We start from the raw sequence: 23065 nt of genomic DNA, 5'->3' as shown, positions 1-23065 counted from the left end.
TTCAATTGACTGGGATGATACTCTGCTGGCTCTGTCATCAGACCAGAGAGGGTATACCTAAGAAACCGTTGAACTTGACGGGACAATAAGATGCTGGACTCTATGTTTGGTATACGCTTGCAATGGGGAAATCTCAACTGAACTTGAGCTGTGGTTATGCAATAAGGTGGAGGAATCCACCATGGTGGGAGGGTTTGGGGAGGGGTGGGGAGAACCCAAGTATCTATGTAACTGTGTCACATAATACAATGTAATTACTGAAGTTAAATAATAAACAATTAAAAAAAAAAAAAAAAAAAAAAAGAGGTCAGGAAGGCGTTCCCAGGAACTGCCAGCTGATATCTGGCCAGAAAATGTAAGAGCAAAGCAAAGCAAAGCAACAGAAGCCAGTGCAAGCCTTCACACACCACTCAGAGCAGCTGCCCGTACCTACCAAGGTCTAGAGGCTACAGCGACACCTGAGGCTCTGGAGTAGGCAAGCTGGTCACTTAATGCTAAATGACGACGGACAGCTCCATATCCCTGACTCCTGATTTGCTCAGCTGGGAAGTGGGGCTGATTCCACCTGCTGCAAAGCTTCACTCTGCATTTAGGGGTTATCAGGCACAGGCATCCCACCCTCCTGAATCCGTCATCACGCTAATGTAAACAAGAAGGCAAAGCACCAGGGCGAGGACTGGAGGCCCTCCTTCTGCCTCCCAGCCTGCATCTTGGTGGGCTGCAGCAGCTCGCTCACACTGGGGGGATCACAGTCTGCATCCTTCCACCCAGTGTGGTCAGTCAAGCTAGGGACAAGGTCAGGAGAGACTGCCCTGCGATGCCACCTAACTCCAAGCTTCCCAACAAAGACACTCATCTGGGAGGATGCCCAAGCCCATTGCCTGAGTGTAGCACTCAGGGCCTGGTAGCCTCTGATGGATGGGGTTTAGGGATCTGAATGCTGACTTCACTCCTGCTAATCCTCAATTTCTTCATCTGTAAGTAGGTACAGTAATACCTGTCTTGTAAGGCTAGCTTGGGATTGAATGAGGCCTATGTCCAAACCACTAAAGGTAAAAGTTGGCACACAGCCAGTGCTGGGGAAGCTGCAGGCACCATCTGCCTTCCCCAGCCTTTGAGGCACCTGCCCTCACTGGTGTTCAGCTCACCCAGGCAAACACCGGTGGGGGGAGTTGAGAGAGTGACTGTCCCCTGACAGGTAACTCTTCTCCTCAGGAGTGGCAGAATTTCCTCCATCAGAAGACCCATCCCAGGTAGAGTCGCCATTTTTATGAAAGAGGAAGATTCAGAAAAGGGTGTGAGGCTGCGTCCTGATTAACAGGAATATGGAATACCTGTATCACCCATGGGGTGAGAGGAAGTCAAGTCACTTTTAGGGGTGACGGGGCATACCGATGAAGCAAGCCCCCGATTTCAGTATTTCAAAATGCATGACTGCATAACGTCTATAGGCAGGGCTTCCTGTTGCACAGCATGCTGCCCCCACATTAGGCAGCACCCCTTGGAGAAGAGCGAGATAACCAAGAGGCTAGTCATCTTCGACCCAGGGTGGGGTGAGTGGGTGTGAGCACTGTACGGGAGGGCAGGGAGATGGCGAAGCGGGCAGATCAACAGACAGCCCCAGCGACACACTCCCAACTGCTCTCTTCCCCGACTCTGGAACATTAGAAAAGCTAGAACCAGAAACAAGATCTCCTCTGGCCAGAGGTCACCGGCATAAGGCTTGGGGCACTGTCTCTCCCATGAGCAACTCCTCCTCGGCCAGGGAGCTGCTTGTGCCAAGGGCCATCCTGCGTATTCATCAGGAGGAAACAAACCCTAAGATCCCAAACCTGACAGAGTCCATCCTTCCTGGCTAGTCCCTATCTAGTAAGAGAATGCTTTTAAGGAGAGATACACATTGTCCAAAGGAGTGGGGATGGGGGTAAAGGTAGAGGTGAGGATGAGGGAGAAACTGAATCTGAACAGTGCTAGTGGGTCTGCAAAGTCTGCAATGTAAAGAATACTTTGCGTTCAATCTTTCGTCGTTTCACTGTGTGCCTTTTTTTTTTGCATTGATTAAATCTATTTATGACTTTCAACTTAGAAATATTTGGCCCATAAATATATCTGGCAGGAATAAGGTCTGGACACACTGTTTGAAAAACATATAATTTAAAAATGAGAGTTTCTCCAAGTTGTCAGACTCCATATGTGTGTTGTTTGCAAACAAACAAACATACTCTCAGCTTTTGCTGATACACAGTTATAGAATACTTACTTCATGTCTCTGGTGTTTGCCTAGTCAGAAACCAGACCACACAAAGGAGAGAAAATGCTGGGCTGGAAGGTGAGTGTACTCTTAAAAGTTCATGGGAAATCAATGGAATGAAAAGTATGAGTTTATTTTGGTGCAAAGACATTTCTGAAATTCACATACAGTTTTTTTATTTTTCCATTCAAATATTTATAAAAATTTTAAATTTTGCACCAAAACGAACTCATCCTTTCCATTGTGTCTTTCTGGGAACCTTCCGAAGCAGCTGATGCCCTGTCTGGCACATGCTCACCTCCTCCCACAAGCCCTCCCCAGGGATCATTCGCACAAGTGGGATTTTCTGGTTACTTTGCTACTGATCCTGACATGGGGTCTAGAACGCCCTAAACTTTCTCACAATTTCTTCTTGCTATACTTCCTCAACTGCTTTTATACCAGAAAACATAGCTGCCACACACGCCACCGCGAATCCTGAGTCTAAATGTTGTTAGAAAGGCCTGGGTGGGCCTGGAGAAGCAGGGCATGGGAGCCAGAGCTGAGCAGGCCTCAGCAGAAGGGCACTCCCAGCCCTCACACTGGTAAGGCTGAAACACCAACGTCTTCAGGCAGCGCTAGAGGGCAGGAAACTCCACAGCAAAGCGAACCAGAGTGTAAGATGCTCAGCCCCAGATACTCCGAATCCAGAATACACACAGGAAAGACACAACTCTGAACTCAGGTGGAGTCTCTTCACAACACCAGGGGCGCCTTCTGAGCCTCACTGAAGCCCTTTGGTCCTGGAGAAGGACCTTTCCCAGGAAGCTCTTTCCCAGGACACCCTCCTTCTTGCCAGCACACAAGACTGGGAAGGTCACTCATTTGACTTCTGATGGGATCACAGTGATTTCAACCATCACATTGTCTAGTGTACGTCTGCGGAGGAGCTCCGTAGAAGAGGGACAGCTTTTGGACATTCCACAATTCTGAAACACCAACTCCGCATCCAGAACTCTGAGCTGGAGCCCAAAGAGTAGTGCCCACACTTAAATTCTATCCTTCATTTAAAAGAACCCACTCAGGGGCTCTGGTGCAGTAGCTTAGTGGCTATATCCTCGCCTTGCACATGCCAGGATCTCATATGGGCAACAGTTCATATCCCGGCAGCTCCACTTCCCATCCAGCTCCCTGCTTGTGGCCTGGGGAAGCAGTAGAGGATGGCTCTTGAGGACCTGCACTTGCCCCCTCGCTTCAGATTGGCTCAGCTCCGGACATTGCGGCCACTTGGGGAGTGAATCAGCAGATGGAAGATCCTTCTGTCTGTGTATCTCCTTCTCTCTGTACATCTGCCTTTCCGATAAAAATAATAATAAAATAAAAGAACCCACCCTGGCCCTCCTGTGGCCATACCTCCTAATGGGACAAGGAGGCCATAGGTCCTGCAGAGCATGTCCATCCATACCTCATGCCCCATTTCTAGACTTGCCAGGTGTATCTAGAGCCCCAGGATTCCCTGCCCAACAGCCCTGAGCCCACCTCCAGGGTCCATATGGTTCCCTTCCCAGATCTGTCCTCCTAAAAAGCTACAGCATGATATATTCCTAAGCCTAGGAGTGGTCAAAAGGAGATGAATGGGAGAGGAAGACAGGAGCCCAGAAGAGATCTGTAGAATTTGGTGTCACACATGTGTATACCAGATGCCCACTGAGCAGGACAGGACTGAGCATAAAGAGAAACAGGGCTAAGCTGAGGACGTGGACCCCCAGGGTCACCCCTGCCAGGTTCCCTCCACTGTTGAGGTGGGCCTGTCCACAGGATCTCAGGGGGGATCTGCAACTCCAGATATCCCAGAACTCCTGGAGCCAATGATCTGTCTGGGCTGTGTGGCTCCCAGTGTGGCACGGCCCAGGAGAAACCCTCATAGGTCCAGTGTACCTACTCCATGCCAGAGAAAGCTCCTTCTCTGTTAGACCAAGTAGGGACTCTGCTGCTGGCTCCTCAAAGACATGCCGCCATCGTCACCCCACCACAAAGCAGGCAGAGGGAACACATCTGTGACTGGCCTAGGGAGGAAGGTACAGAAAACTGCAGGCTAACCACAGGCTGTGCCTCAGGGTTAAGGGTTAGGGGTTAGGGGTTGACAACAAGCTCCGTTGTCAGAGATGGCAGGGCTGCAGGGGGAGGCTCCACGGGGTGCAGACACCCGGCGGCACTGACAACTGGTCTTGTGATTGAAAATTAAGAGTAATACCACCACCTTTGCACAGATGAAAGCCAAATGGTTTTTGTAAAAATTAAATGAGGTGTTTAAAATGATGAGTGACAACTGTGTAACAGGTTACAATTTCACCCACAAGCATCCACTCATTGAGCTCTCACAACAACACCAATATCACCAGCAAGTCACCCCTCCAATTGGTCAAAATGAAATCCAGAGTGATAAAGTGACTTGCTGAAGGGGAACATGTGGCCAAACCTAAGTGCAGGCACTCGAGGCCAAGAACTTGCCTTCCCTGTGCCTCACGAGGCTGTTTCTTTCCAGACATCAGCATGCATGAACAGCTCTTAGAAGACCATACCCGCTAATGTCTTTGTCACTTTTTATGATTCTGAAATAACGTGGATATGAAAGTTTCTCTTTACAACCGAGGCACTGGAAGCTGCGTGGCACAGCAGGCTCCTCCCCTTTGTTCTGGAAGAGCAGTGTTGGGCAGGGGACAGGGAGCTCTGGGTCCATCCGGCACCGTCTACATTCTGGAATAGCAGTGTTGGGCAGGGGACAGGGAGGCTCTGGGCCCATCCTGCACTGTCTACATTCTGGAATAGCGGTGTTGGGCAGGGGACAGGGAGCTCTGGGTCCATCCGGCACTGTCTACATTCTGGAATAGCGGTGTTGGGCAGGGGACAGGGAGGCTCTGGGTCCATATGGCACTGTCTACATTCTGGAATAGCGGTGTTGGGCAGGGGACAGGGAGCTCTGGGTCCATCCGGCACTGTCTACATTCTGAAATAGCGGTGTTGGGCAGGGGACAGGGAGGCTCTGGGTCCATACGGCACTGTCTACATTCTGGAATAGCGGTGTTGGGCAGGGGACAGGGAGCTCAGGGTCCATCCTGCACTGTCTAATGGCCTGTCCCTAGAGTCTTCCTGTCCAAGACAGAGACTGTGAATCTCCAACGCTTCCCAGGGAGGAGTGAACAGTTGCCTTGGTTAAACACAGCTCCTTCCCAGAAGATGACAAAGAATGCCATGGAAGCAATCTTAAGTCATAGATGCAACTGTTCAGGATTACAGCTAAGAGAACACAATAAAGGGAAAATGCAAATGATAAATAAAATACGTGTAATGATAATTACCTGAAGTGTTGTTTGATGGTTTTCTACCAAGGAGCCCAAGTACTTTATATATATATATATATAATATATGTATTGTGTTTACTTTCTCAGCATCCCTGCAGAAGGAAAGGAAAACCCAATTAATATGCTATGCAATTATAACCATACATTTCCTTTCAGCTGTAAAACATGAAGTCTCGGTTAGAATCTGACGGTAGGGCCAGCCAAAGCAGGCCTATCATGTTTGGTTTGACATATGTAGTGGGTTAAAATAACTCAAACCAACATTGAAAAGTCAGGAATTTCACAGCTTCCCTTGAAGGAGCACAAAGTCTGGCAATCGTCACGAGGGCAGCAGGTCTTCAATGGAGCATACATTTCCTAATCTGGCTAGTTTCAGTCCATGTCTGGTTTCCAAGGCATTCAACTCTATAACTCCTTGCGTCACCAAGATCCACTCTTCGACATCAGTGTCCCTTAAATGAAGCCAATAAAAGTCAGGTGCTGCCTAGCCCAGCAATGACAGGCACATTTAAGCATGCAGGTCTCAGAAGTGCCACTTGCCACCATCAGTGCTCAGGTACCCAGCCTTGGCTCCATGTGTAAATTACTTGCAGGAGGTTTTTAAACCAAGTTCTCTCCCTATGGAGACTAATTAAAAGTAAGATTTCTGGGGCTGGCTCTGTGGTATAACAAGCTAAATATCTGTCGTGCCTGAATCCCATCTGGTGCTAGTTTGAGTCCCAGCTATTCCACTTCCCATCCAGCTCCCTGCTAATGGCCTGGGAAAGCAGCAGACAAGGGCTCAAGTCCTTGGGCCCCTGTGCCCACTTGAGAGACCCCCAAAGAATCTCCAGGCTCCTGGATCTTGAATGGTTCAGCCCAGGCTGTTGCTACCATTTGGGGAGTGAGCTGAACAGGAAGGGAGGCACTGGGCATGAGTTCTATGGCCTATGGATTCTTTTACTCAACCTTCAGGACTGTGATATATCCATGCTGTTGCACACAGTCAATCTGTATTCAATGGTATGTAGTATTCCATCCCATGACTCCACCACAATCTAGTTTTCATTCTTGTTGTGGATGGGAATTAGGTTATTTTGAGTTTGAGGCTATAACAGTTAGTGCTGTTAGCTGCAGACACTTGTAAACAGATGTATGCATTTCTGTAGGGCATACACCCAGAAGTGGAAATGCCAGCTCGGAAGTCACATGCATATGCAGGTTTAACAGATTCTGTTGAACAATTTTCCAAAGCTGTTGTACCAATATCCACCCACAACAGTTCACGAGAATTCCAGTATTTGATACATTCAACCACAATCGGTCGGCCTTTCAGATTTGTAACCTTTCTGGTGAGTGCATAGCGGTACTAGATTGTGGCTTTATTTTGCATTCCCTTGATAGTTAATAAGACTGAGCCATCTGAATGTGCTCTTCAATGAAGTATCTGTTTTTTTTCCTATTATTTTAGCTTATTTCTTGTTGCTATGTGTTGGATGTAACTCCTTGCTGATATGCATGACAAAGCCCCCACTTTGTTCCCCTGCAGCTTGTCTTCTGTGATTTTAATGGTGTGCTTTGAGAAACAGAAGTTCTTCATTTTAACAAATTCAACTCGTAGATCCTTGTCATTGTGTTAGCACTTTCTGCATCTTGTTGAAGAAATCCCTCTTACCCTGAGGTCATTTACATATTCTATCATCTAGAACACTGGTTAGCAAGACAGAAAAAGAAAGTCACATACGTAATTTTAAAACGTTTAGTAGTTACATTTCAACAATAAAATTAATTTTAACATCTATGTAACCCAATCCATTCAAAATATCATTGCAGCATATAATCCATATAAAATTGCTATTGAGGCTCACATGTCCCCACAGCCACTGTGCCAGAGAAGGGGAAAAGCCTTCCAACAGGAATGGCAGATGCTGCAAACCTTCCCTCTGCGTGGGGTTAGACAGCATGTGGTTCATGAGGCCTTGCTGTGGCTGGCCTTGCACATGTTTTGTTAACAGGGTAGAACCAGAATCTCACAGGATGTCGGAGCAGGAGGACTGATCTTGCTGAGTTTAGGCTGCTAGTTCCACTGCAGGTATAACTGCAAAGAAGCCAAGAGAGAACTGCCATAGATGGGAATAAAAATCATATTTGATATGAAAGTACCCACCTTGATCCTGAAAGAAAAGAAACAGCAACAATTGAGAAATCCCAAGCACAGAAAACCGAAACAACTCCCAGAAGAGTTGGGATCGACACACAAGACATTCTATGAACAATAAGAAAGCTAGAAACAAGTAAATCAACTGTGTTCTGTCTTTTTAAAATCATTAATGATATTGTTTTGTTGTATTACTTTTCTATAGGATGTTTTTCAAATATGGTGTTTTACATGTCACTGGACCAGCCACATACAGTCCAGGTGTTCATTAGACTGTAGATGGTGGTTGCCCGCTGTGCACAGCAGATCTGGGTGTGATACTGCTGTAGCTACCTCAGCCAGATCCGTCAGCTAGATATGTACACATTTGGAGAATTAATGCTCCTTTCTTTCTACATGGACATGCAAATGCCCATGCTTTCTATGGCACTTTTGTTCTCATAAATCAATGATCCTTCCATGTGTGGGTTTGTTTCCGGAATTCCTACTTTAGTCCAATGGTTTATTGTGCCTCTGGCTTCAGGGGTGTTTTGTTTTGTTTTGTTTTGTTTTGTTTAACACTGCAGTTGATTTATTAGGTCATGACCAGAAATTGTATAGCGTGGAATAGAATGGAACAGAAGAGAAAACATTAGGATGTGTCAAATTGTGTCATGGAACTGCTATGTCTGGAAAGTTGGTGTGTTGTGCACTTGAAAGCTCTGAAGCTTTCATCTTAAACAATCGGGTACAGATTGGAACCCCACATCAAGCAGACCCTGTTGGAGAGAAGCCAGGAGGAGCCAGGGACAGCTAATGCAACAGGAGGGGTTATTACAAGGCCCTGCAACTTTGACCCAGAACAGAACATGGCATTGATTTCATCATGTGAACACCACAAATAAAACAGTTAATCTGTACAATTTAAAGTTTGTTTCTCATCAGCATATTGTATGTTTTCAAAATTCTAGTCATATGTTAAGCAAGAAAACCAGTTTTGTAGGGAAGAAACTGAATCCAATTTAGTTATTAAATGATGTCAAATAACCTTTATTACTGAAGAAAATGCTCTCAGTTTTTTTTTTTGCTTGAATCCTGAAATGATTAGTTATTGTTCAGCCTTGTCAAACTCAATCTATTCAACAAGGATTTATTGACTATTCAATACTATTCAATAAAATATGCTTGAAAAAGGAAAAAAATAACACGGATATCCTTCTTGCAGCTTACCCCCCACAGAGAACTAAATGCATTATCATATGTGATTTTTCATCACTAAATTCTTGTGACCCTGGATGAGTAAATAAAAATTATTTTAAATTCCTTAATATTATATTTTATTTATTTTAAATAACTAACTACGATGCCTATCCCATTAATTCTATAATACAATATAATATAATGCCAAATTCATTTTCAGATCACACATAAGCACAGATTTAGGTACATGTGTATCAATCCTGAGCAGAGGAATTTAGGGATTTTGGTAAAAAAATCTTCGTTTCCTGGCATCCCCTCACAATATAACTCAGGAATTGAGGGGAAACTCTCCATTAAATTGGAACTTCCATAAGCCAAGTCTCAGCACAGATTCCCTCCACAAACTTAGTGACCAGACAGGCCAAAAAAACGAAGAAATGGTTCTCAAAGCAACCCCAAGCCCTTCAAGTGTGAGTAGTGAGTGTGCAGATACTCACAAACTGAGAAATGAAAATTTCTCATAGGAAAAGAGATTTGTCCCAAGTTTACCCAAGCCAAATCCCCTTCTCACCCGGACTATCTGGTATTTCTGAGTTTTCTCAGACCTTAAGGCACGATAACAATAAGCTCTGGAAATAATTTAACCATTTTAGAAACTTACTGATCTCTGCAGTCCCCCTTAACTTGACCATCTTTCCACCATCATCAAAACATATGATGGGGAAAGTTGGTTTTATGGTGTCATCCAAGGTCAGAGTCTTAACCTCTCTGTTATCCATGCCAGCTGAAGTTTCTGTGTGTAATCTTCATTTGCTTATTTATTTAACATAGGCTTTAAACTTAATTTATGTTTTCAACCTTTAAAATGGCAGCTCTCAGGATAAGGCTTACGGTGTATGGGATGGATACACAGCAATGGGCCTGAGGTTCACAGGGCTTTGCAGAAAGTCAATGAGCTTGTGCTCTATCTTTTTCATTTGTCCATTGTCTCCTGCATCTAGGACACCAGCAAAAATGTCCTCAATCTTCTTGGGTTTTCCAGTAAGAAAATCCCCCAGGTACTTTGTTAGGTGTATACAACCAACAAGTTAGGGGTGCTGGGTGTGGAGGTATTTCTAACAGAACACAACTGCCCTTGATTCCAGAGGGCGCTTCATGTACAGTTCCTCAAGATGCAAAGTTAGGAGAGACTGCCAAACACACCATTCATGATAACCAACTTGCCTACTCAGTGAACTTGACTCTAGGCTTTTGACACACTTGTCCCAAATCTATCGTTATACAGGTGTTCACCTCCAGGCCTACCTCTGACCTGAATCTCTCAGCTCATGTTGCAGAGGCCCTTAAGAGCCAGAGGTGGCTGTGTGGATGGTGCAGGACCCCGAGAGAATGAGGGCTGCAAGGCCAGCCTCTGCATCCTGGGGGAGGAGTGACCGCCTGGAAGGCTGCCCAACAGCCTCTCCTTGTGCACCCTGCCAGCTCCCAGCAATGCTTCTGTTACGGCTTTGTGGACCAGGGAAGACTTGTAGCATCTGTGCAATCTCCTAACCCACCTCACAGGTCTGCAACCATTATCAAAACAATGCATTCACTGCCCTGCTTGGGACACTGCCTCACTGGTGGCAAACAGGAGCTGCCTGAGAGTCTACCATTTGTCAGGCCAGGTGGAAGGCACTTTGCATATCTTGTTTTCCCATTCCTTGTAACAAGCTACCCTATGTGGTGGACATTATCATTTATAAATAAGGGAGTTGAGGTTTGCAGAAGCTCACTGGTCCGCCTAGGTCACACTTACTAAGCAAGAAGTGGGAATTCACATGAAAATCTTTCCGTCCATTGCACAAAGCTTTCACTCCAACAGCAGAAGCTAACTGTGGATGGACTTTATTATGGTGGGTTCAGATACTCCTCCACATGACGAGGGTTCTGTGAAGTGTCGACGGGACAGGACAGGGATAGAGGAGCTCAGATCACAGACAGGCAAGCAAGTGCTTGCCTTCCTCCCTCCCTGCTGTGCCACTGCGAATCTCAACAAGCCTAAACTTCCTCATCTGAAAACCACAAATTATGAATGTTGTCTCTTGAAATTAAATGGAAAAGGTATACATACATAGTAGGGACTGCATATAATCAATATAGATTATAACTCAAATTATAAATAGATTATAAATAATAAATGTCAATGGATAAGAACCGAGAATTACCTTTAAGTTTCTTTAAGCTTATATGAATTAATTTGATGATATTTTAGAAACAAGCAAACACTTTTTTTACTGAGAAGACTGCACAACTATCTGTATGAACAAATGCCCACTGTCTCTTCAAAGAATTTTCCTTTTTGGCGAGCAGTTCTACAGATAAAATTGTAAGTGGAAACTCCTTTTAATAATAATAATAATAATAAAACAGGGTTGTGGGGTGCGGAGTGGGGAGACAAAGAGGTGGTTTCGGTCTGGATTCCGAGGTCTGCTAGAGAAGACACCGGAATGTTACAGATGAACGCATCAATTAGTATTCACCATCTGGGGAACTCTATGCACCGCCCCCCAAAACACCTTACAAAGAGTCTGAGAAAATAATGCTTAAAATAACATCCCTGTAAACATCTGATTGGATTAGGAAAAATAAAGTTCCCTGCCCAACCCCCCCAACACACACACACACACACACACACACACACACACACACAGAGCCCACCCACAGGTAGCTGGCAGCTTTGAAATTCTTTAGCTAATTTCACTTGAGGAGGCAGTGAGCACCAGACCGCCCGACAGGAGCAGCGTGCAACAGCCTGCCCTGGCAGCAAGCCCTGCCTTGCTCGGCAGTGCTCCGAAGGGCACTCCGCCATGCCACCTGGCAGAGGTCTATTGCCCCCTTTTGGGTTTCTCTGCAGAATCAAATCAGGGCTTTCCCAACCAAGCCAGCCCTGCCGATCACCACCAGATTCCACTGCAGATTCTTCTATCATGTCAGTGAAGCTGCTCCAACTTGCCAAAGGGCCAGGAGAGTCATCCATCACAGGCAGAAGTTTGGATTCAGTGTGCCCCAACCCCAATGCAAAAGTAAACTTTTTCATTTTGCTGCTTTCTGTGTCTGTCTCTCTCTCTCTCTCTCTCTCTCTCTCTCTCTCTCTCTCACACACACACACACACACACACCATCAAGGCCAGTCAGATTCAGAAAGTTCTCAAATCCAACAACACCCACTGGATGAGGCTCCTACCTTTCTGAACTGTTGGCCCACGAGAGATGCCCCTTGCTGCCGATAGCAGCCTGAGATGTGCCCGGCTGGCTTTGTTCTCAGGCAGCACACACCTCATCTACGTGTAAGCTCCGAAATTCTTTCAGAGACCCACCCTGCAAAGTTGCAAGTCAGGATTTCTGACTGAGGGCAATCAGTGACGTGAGACAAAGCCACTGGATGGCACATTCAGGTTCTTCCTGACGGGATGTTTCCTCCCTGCTCTACCACTTGGAGAGAAAGCTCACCTTTATGTAGGCTCCTGAGCAGGATGGTCGTGCCATCTATGTTAAAAGGAAGGGCTTCTGTGGCAGAGAGAAATGTGCACCAGGGCTGCCAGCAGCACATCACAGGGCACAGCCCGCAGCCAGCTCCGTCATCTATCCGAGCTGGTTTGGCAAGTATGGGGCTCTCCAGAAGCGTGCGAATCCCACAGATAGCTAATTCACTGCCACTTCCACACCCCCACACCACAAAACTCATCCACCAAGGAGCATCAGTGCGGTCACGGCCATTTCTGTTCCCCAGGAACTGAGGAAACAAAACATACTTTAAAAAATTAACCATACAGCAAACAACAATTAAGGGGGAAAAAAAGGCTGGCAAACTTTGGAACAGTCAGAAGTAACTGGCTTTGTTTTTGTTTCCCAACCATCACAAAGAAAGGCCGACCCCTGAGTGCCAGGAACTGTGCATCCTTGTTGGTCTGTCTCCCTAAAGTCCTTCCACTTCAAAGGCAAGCATGGATATGCTTCATGGTTCGTATCCAGATGTTAACTTCTGCAGCCATTTTTCACTTTCTCTCGCTAAAGAGGAAATGATTTGGGCTTGGATTGCTTCAAGGTGCTTTGCCAGGGAAGACAGCCTCAACAAGTTGATTCATGTATGATTCATGGAGCACCTGAAACCAGGCGCCCCATTGCAGGCAGCACAGGCAGCGCCACCCACTCGGAACCCTTCTGAGGAGCTGCTGTCACCTGCTGAAAGATGCCTTTCTTTGGCTGTCAGTGAGTAGATGACAACAAAAACAAACTGGAGGCAGAAAAAGGAACAATCCAAATCTCTCCAACAGCACTGATGAGTTTATTCAGAGAAGAGACTGATAAAGCTTGCTTGCTCAGTTCTTCCCTGCCTGTCCTTGTCTCTATGGATGCTCTTTTCTCTGATGGAGGGGCTCCTACAGTTTTCATGCCACCTGGCAGCAGGAGCTTCTGGCAGATGGGTCACTAGGTGGGTGGGAGAGAGGTGGGGCCTTCACTGGTCCTGGCCAGCATGGATACTCCTGTAGGGACTTGTGACACTGAGCTGCTATCGCTAGTCTGCACGCATTAGGGGAAGATCCTCCTCCCACAAGGACAGCCTGTGAAAACTGAGCCGGTTGCCCCTGGAGCCCCAGCAAGGGGAGTGGGAGAACTCAGGGGGCTCTCTGGCCCTGGGATTTGCAGGCATCTGCAACCACTCCAAAGCAAGAAAAGCAAAACCACCACGATTCTGGGATTCTGGAGGTAATTCCCTCCTTTTTCCATCTCTCTCTGGCCTCACAATAAATCCATCAGTTTACTATTAAAAGAGAGCACCCCAGGAGGTATTGTAAATCAAAGCAAGATCTCTGCTGGTAGATGTCATTTCTTCTGGGTAATTCTTAACTGTGTGATTTTACAAGACAACTTTAGCAGTAGGTTGAGATATCAGGTTTTATATTTTGAATCCCCATTAATAGACATGAAGTGATTTCATTAGAATGTCAACCACTTACAGCATTAAAAAAAAAACTTAACACCACACCTCTGACAAAAACACATGGGACAATCCGGCATGACATCAACTGAGCAGTGCCATCAGGAAGAGAAGGAGGTACGGGAGAAAACCCAGGAAACTTTTTATGCAGAGTGAGCTTGTTACTCAACACTGTGGCCATGAGCAGTGCCTGTCTCCCCCTAATATTTCACACAGGAAAGTAGGGGAGACGGGTAAGAGCAGATCTAGGAAAATCTGCTCCAGATGCCAGAGGACCGCGTAGAGACACAGAAGAGGAAAATGAAGGAAGTGGAAGGCAGGAGTGTTAGGAGCCACAGACTTATGGGCCTTAGACTTGGCCTACCTGACAGCCTGTTGTATTGCAAAGCCTGCCTTGGGCAAGTAGGGCCACAGCAAGCAGGATATTAGGCCAGAACATCCTGTGTAGAGCAAGCAGAATAGAACCTCCACCCTTGTTTCTGTTCAGATGATTAGCTCCTCCCCTGTTTCAATATAGATGATTAGTTCCTTCCTTGCTTCAATGAAGATAACTACTTCCAGGAAACCCCTCCCCTTCCCCTCCTCCCCTAGAGAAGAAGGTATATATATGAGGAGTAAAATAAAGAGATGAGGCACTCTTTTCCACCAAATCCATGTGTCTGTGTTTCTTGGGCCAGCAGCCGGGGGGACAGCAGCCCGGCATTCCCAGTCCACCCTTAGGGTTTGAGCGTCATGTCCTGCAGGTCGGGACACAGGAGGCCAGACTCATCAAGGCAGGAAGAGCAGAAGCTGATACTGAGCCCAAAGCTCTGGTGGCCGCGAGCAGAGGACATGAGGGGCAGGGAAGAGGAGAACTTCTGGAACTCCACTCTGGGTGTGACGCCCCAAACCAATCCTTGATCAATACCTCTAGAGAAGATGCTGTAAGTCACACATACTCCACCCCTTTCCCTCAGAGGACAGAGTCCCCTGCAGGAGACTGGATGAGCACCGTGTTGGCCTTACTGTTTGTCATCTGACTGTCAGGTAGGAATTCAGAAAGTAGCTAGTGTGTAAGAGGGCCTAGGGCAGAAGCTGAAGGAAGCCCTTGGAATACCAGTTCACACTACAAAGTCTGCCCACATCCTGCCCAGTTTACAGGTGGTTCCAGCCTTTCCCCAAGGAAGGCACCCCAGGAGGAATCTCCCTGCCCAGTCTGATCACAGAGGAATTGTACCTATTTCACACCCAGTAAACCCTCTGTCCAGGAGAAGAGGGAGAAGAGGGAGAAGAGGAAGAAACAGCAGGATGAACTGAAGCCAATTCCCTTCTAAGCCCCAATGTGCCTACACACCAGTCTCAGCACTTCCCTGAGATGGCCACCTCTCTCTGTTAATCTCAGTAACCTTGCTTCCCCACGACGGAACAGCCAGGCACTTCTCTCAGATTCTGTCTGGAGAGGTGCCTTTCCCCATTAAACCTTGTGACCTTGCTTTCCACTCTGCTCTCACTCCTGTCTGAATTCTTCATTGTGCAAAGACTCATCTCCACTACCATAGCCAGCAGAGTTTCTGAGTTTTTACTTTTCAGTGAACTGTTTTTTGGTCATGGTTTTTTCTTAAAATTTTCAAAACATGAAGTTTGCTCACAGACCCCACTTTTAAGTCAAAATGCCACCAGTCAGGTGATTTTTTTACATGGGTGAGTGGGTAAACTCCCGTGGAACAGAATGAACGAAGCAGAGCTCTTCAGCGTGCTTCCAGTGGGACAGCACCCACACTGACTACACTTTCAGATCATGTCTTATTAACACAGGCTTGCTCCGCCCCCACCCCTGCAAGATTCCCTAAACATAGGTGGATTGCCGAGTTAGGAACCTGGATCTGGCTCCTCTGCCCACCTCACCCCTACCCCCGGCTTCTACACTTCACCTCCCCAGCAGCCCCTTTGAGAGCAGTTCCTCCGCAACGGAGTGAAGCCCTGGGACAAGTGGATCTCACACATTCAGATTCCCCTACCAAAGCTCCTCCACCTGCACTCCTGCTTTGCTTTCCCCATTTAACTTACCAGCTCTCTCGTTTCTTTGTTATCGCCTGCCTCTCCTCAGTTAGGTCCACAAGAGAGAGCCACAATCTCTACCTGCTCAGGTCTCAGGGGACTAACCACAGCAGTCCCTTGCTCTGAGTGGGCACTTGATGTGAGCAGAGTAAATTCACTTATCGATACACTTGCTCTTGACCCCAGCAGGTACTTCCTCCTGGGCATCTCCTTGAGTTCTTAACATCTGAAGTCTGCATCACATGCAGTGGCCAGTTCCACTCTGTGTTTGTTGAGTGATGGCAGAATTGGCTCTTGAAGGCTCAAGTCTGTCATGTACTGAGAACCTGATGCACTGAATTTGAACTGTGGTAATGCAACAAGGTGGAGGAATCCACCATGGGGGGAGGGAGGTTGGGGAGGGGGGAATCCCAGTGCCTATAAAACTGTGTCACATAATGCAATGTAATCAATAAAAAAAAAAGAGAGAGAACCTGATGCAAGGGTCCCTTCAGATCCAGCTAGCATATTCTCTGAGAACATGATGTGACAATCATGTGAGCACTCCGAGGCAGTACTCCTACTGAGAGCAGGTCAGGTGGTCATGGCCACTTGTGAATAGAGCCCAGAAAAGGCTGCAGCTGTCATGACAGGCCAGGACAGCCTGCTGCCTCCAGTCCCCCTGGTGCTCACTGTGTGACCCCACTCCTGTTGGCTGTGTGACCTCTCAGTGCCTCAGGCTTCTCAACTGCAACAGGGGGGAAATACAAGGCATACATACAGGCTAAACGAGAGGTCGATGCTGTGGTACAAGAAAGCACAAGACATGGCCCAAGTGCTTGGGTCTTCATTAACATGTGAGAGTCAGAAGGAACTCCTGGGGCCTGGCGTGGTGGCCTAGCAGCTAAAGTCCTTGCCTTGAACGCACCAGGATCCCATATGGACACCAGTTCTAATCCTGGCGGCCCTGCTTCCCATCCAGCTCCCTGCTTGTGGCCTGAAAAAGCAGGAGAGGATGGCTCAAAGCCTTGTGACCCTGCACCCGTGAGGGAGACCTGGAGGAGGTTCCTGGCTCCTGCCTTCAGATCGGCGCAGCACCAGCCGTTGTGGTCACTTGGGGAGGGAATCATCGGATGAAGATCTTCCTCTCTGTCTCTCCTCCTCTCTGTATATCTGATTTTGTAATGAAAATAAACAAATCTTAAAAAAAAAAAAAAGAAGAAGAAACTCCTGGCATCCAGCTGTGGACTGGCCCAGCTCTGGTCACGGCAGCCATTTGAAGAGTGAACCAGTAGACCAAAGTTTTTTTTTCTCTCTCCCCCTCTTTTTCCCTGCTTCCTTTTCTCCCTTCCTGTCACTGTCTTTCAAATAAATGAGTAAATTTAAAAAAAAATTCAATGAGATATACACATAACACTTAACACTCTGAATATTAGCTAGGATTATGGTTATTATGCACATTAATGTATGTATTACTACATTTACTTTCTAGAATTTTCTTCTTATGTTCTAACAGAGTTATTTCATGCCTATTGACTTAGTTTCTCCAGCTAAATGTTGAATTGAAAGACTGTGTGGTTGCAGCCACTGCTATTCTCTGAACATAGTATTCATCTAATAACTCTTCCGAAACTATTTATTGGGTTCATTCTGTGAGCCAAGGCCTATCACAGCTTTTGCAAGAGCTCTGGAGCTCACGAATAAAAGCAGAGCACAAGTGCTGAAAGAGTCACAGGTGTACACTTACACCGACAGGCAAAGGCATTACACGAGCAGCAAGGAACAGCCACAGGTCTGTGGGCTGGGTGTGATTTCAAGGTGTTACACAGCAGGAAAATGGACTCTTAAACATTTCCTATTCCATGCGCACTATCCCATGTGCATCAAAGCTTTAACCGTGGATTTTACATGAAGATCTAAGACTGTACAGTACATAGTCAGGAAGCAGATGTGGCCATTAAGTTCTCATCCCCCTAATATAGCCAACCCTATGATTATCTATCTTTAAGCAGAACTTGGCAGCTTCAACAGCTGCAGTCCTTTTACCTGACACCATGCTAGATATCTCAGTAAATATTCCCCTTGCTTTAAATGGACATAGGTGAGTTGCATCGGCAATAAACAATTGGGCAAAACAGGGCTTAAGACGGGGACTAATGTTATATCTAGCTGCCAATGAACCTCATTTGTCAACAATACAATGAGGAAACAAAATGCTTCTTGCTCATCCAACAGTCATTTATCCAACACATGCATTGTATGAGAGGCTTGAAGTGCAAAGATGAAGCCAACGCCTCTGACCTCAAAGAGGCAGGATCTAACCTTTCCCCTCTCCCCTGTTCCTCCTGTCCCTACCCTATCATGCCACCTACTAACAGAGCTGGGAGAAGAACTGCTAGGGAAAACTGAGACACAAGAATGGGCACCACTCAGCAGCCTATAGATTACTTGAAAAGTCACTAATCAGATTAAGTTTCATGGTATCACCTCCCTAGGACCCATTCCCAAGGAGGCGACAAACATACCTCAGCCTTCTTATTAGCACAGGACGGGGCTACTCCACAGGCACGAGAGAAATGCAGCCCACACTCAGGGCTGCATGTGAGCATGGGAGCACACGGCTGTTTGTGGGCTCCACCATTCTATTTCCATGCCTTCTTGAGGGGGGAATATATTCCTTCCCTTCTCTTCTCTCCCCTCCCCTCAACTCCCCTTCCTTCCTTCCAGCCCTCTCTTTTCCTGCTAACACTTGTGTGACTTAAAGTGCACTGATAGCAGTTCTAGGAATGTTTCCTTCCCTTTCTCGCCCCTGTGGGAGAGCTGCCCCCTGCTGCTGCTACTAAGTCATCTCAGCACACAGCCCCATCAAACCTCCACAGTGCAGAACTCACCGCTCCATTTTCCTCCGGGCACATTTACCTCAACCTCTGTGCCTATTTCCCAACCTGCCCCCTCTAAAAGATGGTGTCCACCCAGCCTGTCCACCCTGCTCTCCACTGTACCTCGGTAGCCCTCTTTCCTTCAGTTGAGCTCCTTGCTGTACTCACGTGCCTGCCCCTGGCTCATTTTCCACCTGTCATCCCTCATCCAAGCTTATATCCATTTGCTCTTGGAATATCTGTCCCTTTTGTATGAAATGTCTTTACATGTGTTATCCCAATACGACCACTGGCTCCATTTTCTGTGCAGCCATATTGTGTAACAGTATAGCACAAATTACTTCTGTAATGCCACTTGATCACAGCAGCGGTGCACACATAGGCAGCATGATATACACCCCAGTTCCAAATGGCTATTAATCCTACATGCTCAGATCTCACCCCAAGAATTATCACCAGGTTCATAAGAGACCCCAGCGTGTATTGGAGTATGAGCAAGTACCCTCACCAGAGGGGAGTGTCGCATTCTCGTCTAATGATAGCACTCTTCCCTTTTTGTATGAAGATATACACAGATGCGCGCGCACACACACACGTAACTGCTGCTTCCTGCCATGCATGCTGTTTTCATTCATTTCATACTCTCTTCCTTCCCATGTCTCTGAAAATAGAAAAATCACAGAGAATAAGCAAGAGATGGTCCCTTCCTAGCTCCCAAGAGTCTACAATTTCCTTGAGCATCAGCAGCCCCTTCACTTTGCCCCTCTCCTCCCTGGGGACTGCAGAGAGAACTCCCAAGCTGTGCAGTACGTGCTGTGGACCCACGAATCCACAGACCATGTGGATTAGAAAGCATCACTCACCAGCTTCCTCTGAGACTTTGAGTAAAGAAAAACAGTTCTTTAAAAAAATGTATATAATTACGTGAAAAGGGTCTAGGATTAGGGGAAAGCAGGTGAGACCATTAGTTTCACTTCTTTTTTTTTCTTCTTCCTGTATCTGGAAGAAGGGGGCAAACAAGGGGAGAAACCTTCACACCCAGCCTCCCAACGGCCAATTGATGTTACCCCAGGTTTCCCGATGTGGAGCATGCTCTGAGAGTTCTGCTCAAGCAGCTTCAATAGTCCTGGAATGGTGTCAATCTCGCTGATCCAAGGATGAGGAAATCCTTCCAAGGTCCATTGGCTGACATAGTCCACCTTAGAGTCTCCATTTGCCCAGATTTGTATTGTCAATACTTGGCTGGGGAAGTTGGTCAATTTGTTCTGCCCTCCTTCTTCTGCTAAGGTCATTTAAGGTACCATATGTCTTGTGCAGGGTCCAATGGACTGCCATATCCTCCATGTACATCTGCGTATGCCATCCATTGCTTCATCTTAGCCACCAAGAAGGCCCAATAACAGAATCTTTTTAAAAAAAAAAAAAAAATGACACAACCCAGGGCCTGGTGTGATAGCCTAGTGGCTAAATCACTGAGATCCCATATGGGTGCCATTCAAGTCCCAGCTACTCTACTTCCCATCCACCTCTCTGCTCAAGGTCTGGAAAAGCAGGAGAGGATGGCCCAAAGCCTTGGGACCCTGCACCCATGTGGGTGACCTGGAGGAAATTCCTGGCTCCTGGTTTTGGATTGGTTCAGATCTGGCAGTTTTAGCCACCTGGGGAGTGAACCAAGAGAACAGAAGCACTTTCTGTTTGTTTCTCCTTATATCTGTTTATCTGTCTTCCCTAAATAAATAAATAAACTTTAAACACATACACACATACACACAACACAAAACAAACCTCCTTGGCATTTGACTGGTTTGCAACTAAAATGTCACCTCAACTGTCTTCCTGTTGGGTGCTGCTGGAAAGTGTTCTAGTGGATGGGACGACTTCTGCTGCTGTTCTTCACTTCAGACAGATGCCTCAGTTTCCACGAAATAAACCTGCCACGGAGCGGTTTTTCATGAAAGAAACCAGGTGTAAAAATTAAGTTTATGAGAATCTAATAATACATGTCACTGGATATCAAAATAATTTATTGATTCGTTAATTTGTGGAGCTCCCATTACAGCAGTTATGATACCAATAGGTTCAAAGTAAAAACACTCTTGTTTAAATACGGCAAACTATCTACACAGTAACTGTGAGAGGTGACATTTTAACCATTTGTAATTCACTGCATGACCTATATATGTGAGGCATATATATCTTTAAATAAAGATCCACCAGTGTACAAATACATAAAAGTAGAGAGTAACTGTTACAACATGTGTTCTGTGCCTCAAATGTCTATAAAAAGTTGAAAACATGGTGCCTGGCACGGTAGCCTAGTGACTAAAATCCCATTTGAGCGCTGGTGTGTGTCCCGGTGGCTCTACTTCCCATCCAACTCCCTGCTTGTGTCCTGGGAAAGCAGTCAGGGATGGTCCAAAGCCTTGGGACCCTGCACCCGTGTGGGAGACCGGAACAAGCTCCTGACTTTGGATCAGCTAAGTTCCGGCCACTGCGGCTGCTTGGGGAGTGAAGCAGTGGATGGAAGATCTTTCTCTCTGTCTTTCCTCTGTAAATCATTCCAATAAAGATAAATAAATGTTTCTTTAAAAAAGTTAACATCAAATCTGAAACAAAAACTACCTTTCACTAACAAACCCCTGCAGCCTCAGGAAACCCAGTGATCAAAGAAAACAACATGATAACTCAAACACTGTGGGAGCACGTTAGGCCACAGCCTGCAGGGCTGGCATCCCATACTGGTGTCAGTTCCAATCCTGGCTGTTCCGTTTCTGCTTCTGCTTCTTGCTAATGTTCCTGGGAAAGCAGCAGGAGATGGCCCAAGTATTTGAGCCACTGTACTCACACAGGAGACCTGGAAGGAGTTCTGGCAGCAGGCTTCAGTCTGCACTAGCCTTGGCCATCTTGGCCATTTAGAATCACCAGATGAAGATCTATTCCTGGCTTTCCTCTTTGTCACTCTTCCAATCAATAAATACATACAGGTTTTTTAAGTCATTGGAATGGTCCCAAAACCTCAAGCCAGGGTCTTAGCAGGGATGCTAACTATGCACAAAGATATCTGTATGGTCACACGTTCTGATAGTAGGGGTGATCTGTAAGTCACAGCGGTAACAACGAAGGCTCAAGGCTTCCATAATTAGCAACCACCCAAGACAGGATGTCACAGAGTGGAGCAATTCTGCCATCCCATTCCTCTCAAGTCAGGAATGACCTGTGCTGGTGCAATGGAGCAGATGCCCAAACTCATACCATACTAATGCTAGGTGAGGTAAACATAACCACGGGGCCAATGCGTGCAAAAATGCCACGCTACCGTCTCTTCCATAGGTCTGGGCATGCAAGTAATTAATACTCAATATGGATAAATGCTACTGCAGAGGGGCTTTCTAGTCTACGCAAACAATGGTCCTAAACAGTCACAAATTGTAAAATGTCACCTGCAGTAAATACATTTTACAACATGCTCCAGTATAAATGTTCACATACAGCAGTTGCCTGTATCTAAATTTCACATGCCAATACTTATTTATACTACATGCGGCATGCTCTATTATCTATTATGAGCTAGTAATCTTAATTTTGAAAAACAGTTGGTCTGGACCCCCCATCCTCCCTCCCAAAAAAACAAAAACTGAGTTACATCAGTGAATGAAGATGCACTGTTTACACCGCCGAACCAACCTAACCAGATTTGCCTTTTCCACAATTCCACACCCGACTTGGGTCACCACCCCACCCTCCACCTCGTGCCACTCCAAGATATTTTCTGATGAGATAAAAGAAATATTTGGGTGATAAATAATCTAAAAGATTGGCAAGATGGAGGCCTCCATTTGGCAAGGACAAGATGGGGTGCCAGCCCTGCCTCCCCAACCCAGCCGTAGTCCTCCAGGGCTCGCTGTGGCACACCCATCTCAGCTTGGTGGCCCACATCTCTCCTCACCTGGGCAGGGCCAGCCCAGCACCAGGACACTCAAGTCTGCTTCCCAGGAAACCCACGGAGGCCAAGTTGGAGGCCAGCTGGACACTGCGGCCAGCAATGTTGTCCCCCTGGACTTGGCAAGGCCGTGCAGACTGCGGCTGCGCTGAGAGGAGCCGGAGAGGGCAGCATGCGGGGACACGGGCCTTGGACGGGTCCTTGGCCTGCGTGAGGAGACCAATCCGGCCGAGTGGGCCCCGGCCGCTGCATGTGCAGCGGCGGCTGCTGCGTGGCGTGGTGCCCTCACACACAGCTGGCCCGCAGCACCCCTGGGGGCACCCTCCGCCCCCCAGCCCTGGGCC

At 46.8% G+C, this 23065-nt stretch overlaps 1 protein-coding gene across 1 annotated transcript in view; it reads right to left on the bottom strand.

The window, feature by feature from the left end:
* Nucleotides 1-5662, bottom strand: part of CERS3 (ceramide synthase 3) — a 70709-nt gene extending 65047 nt beyond the window's left edge. Inside the window, exon 1 of the mRNA XM_058665376.1 lies at nucleotides 5590-5662. The gene's annotated coding sequence lies outside the window, so the exon portion shown is untranslated. The remainder of the gene's footprint in view (nucleotides 1-5589) is intronic.
* Between the last annotated feature and the right edge of the window lie 17403 nt (nucleotides 5663-23065).

The sequence above is a fragment of the Ochotona princeps genome, chromosome 6 (assembly GCF_030435755.1).
Source record: "Ochotona princeps isolate mOchPri1 chromosome 6, mOchPri1.hap1, whole genome shotgun sequence".
Lineage (NCBI taxonomy): Eukaryota > Metazoa > Chordata > Mammalia > Lagomorpha > Ochotonidae > Ochotona > Ochotona princeps.
This window is presented reverse-complemented; position numbering and strand designations above follow the sequence as displayed.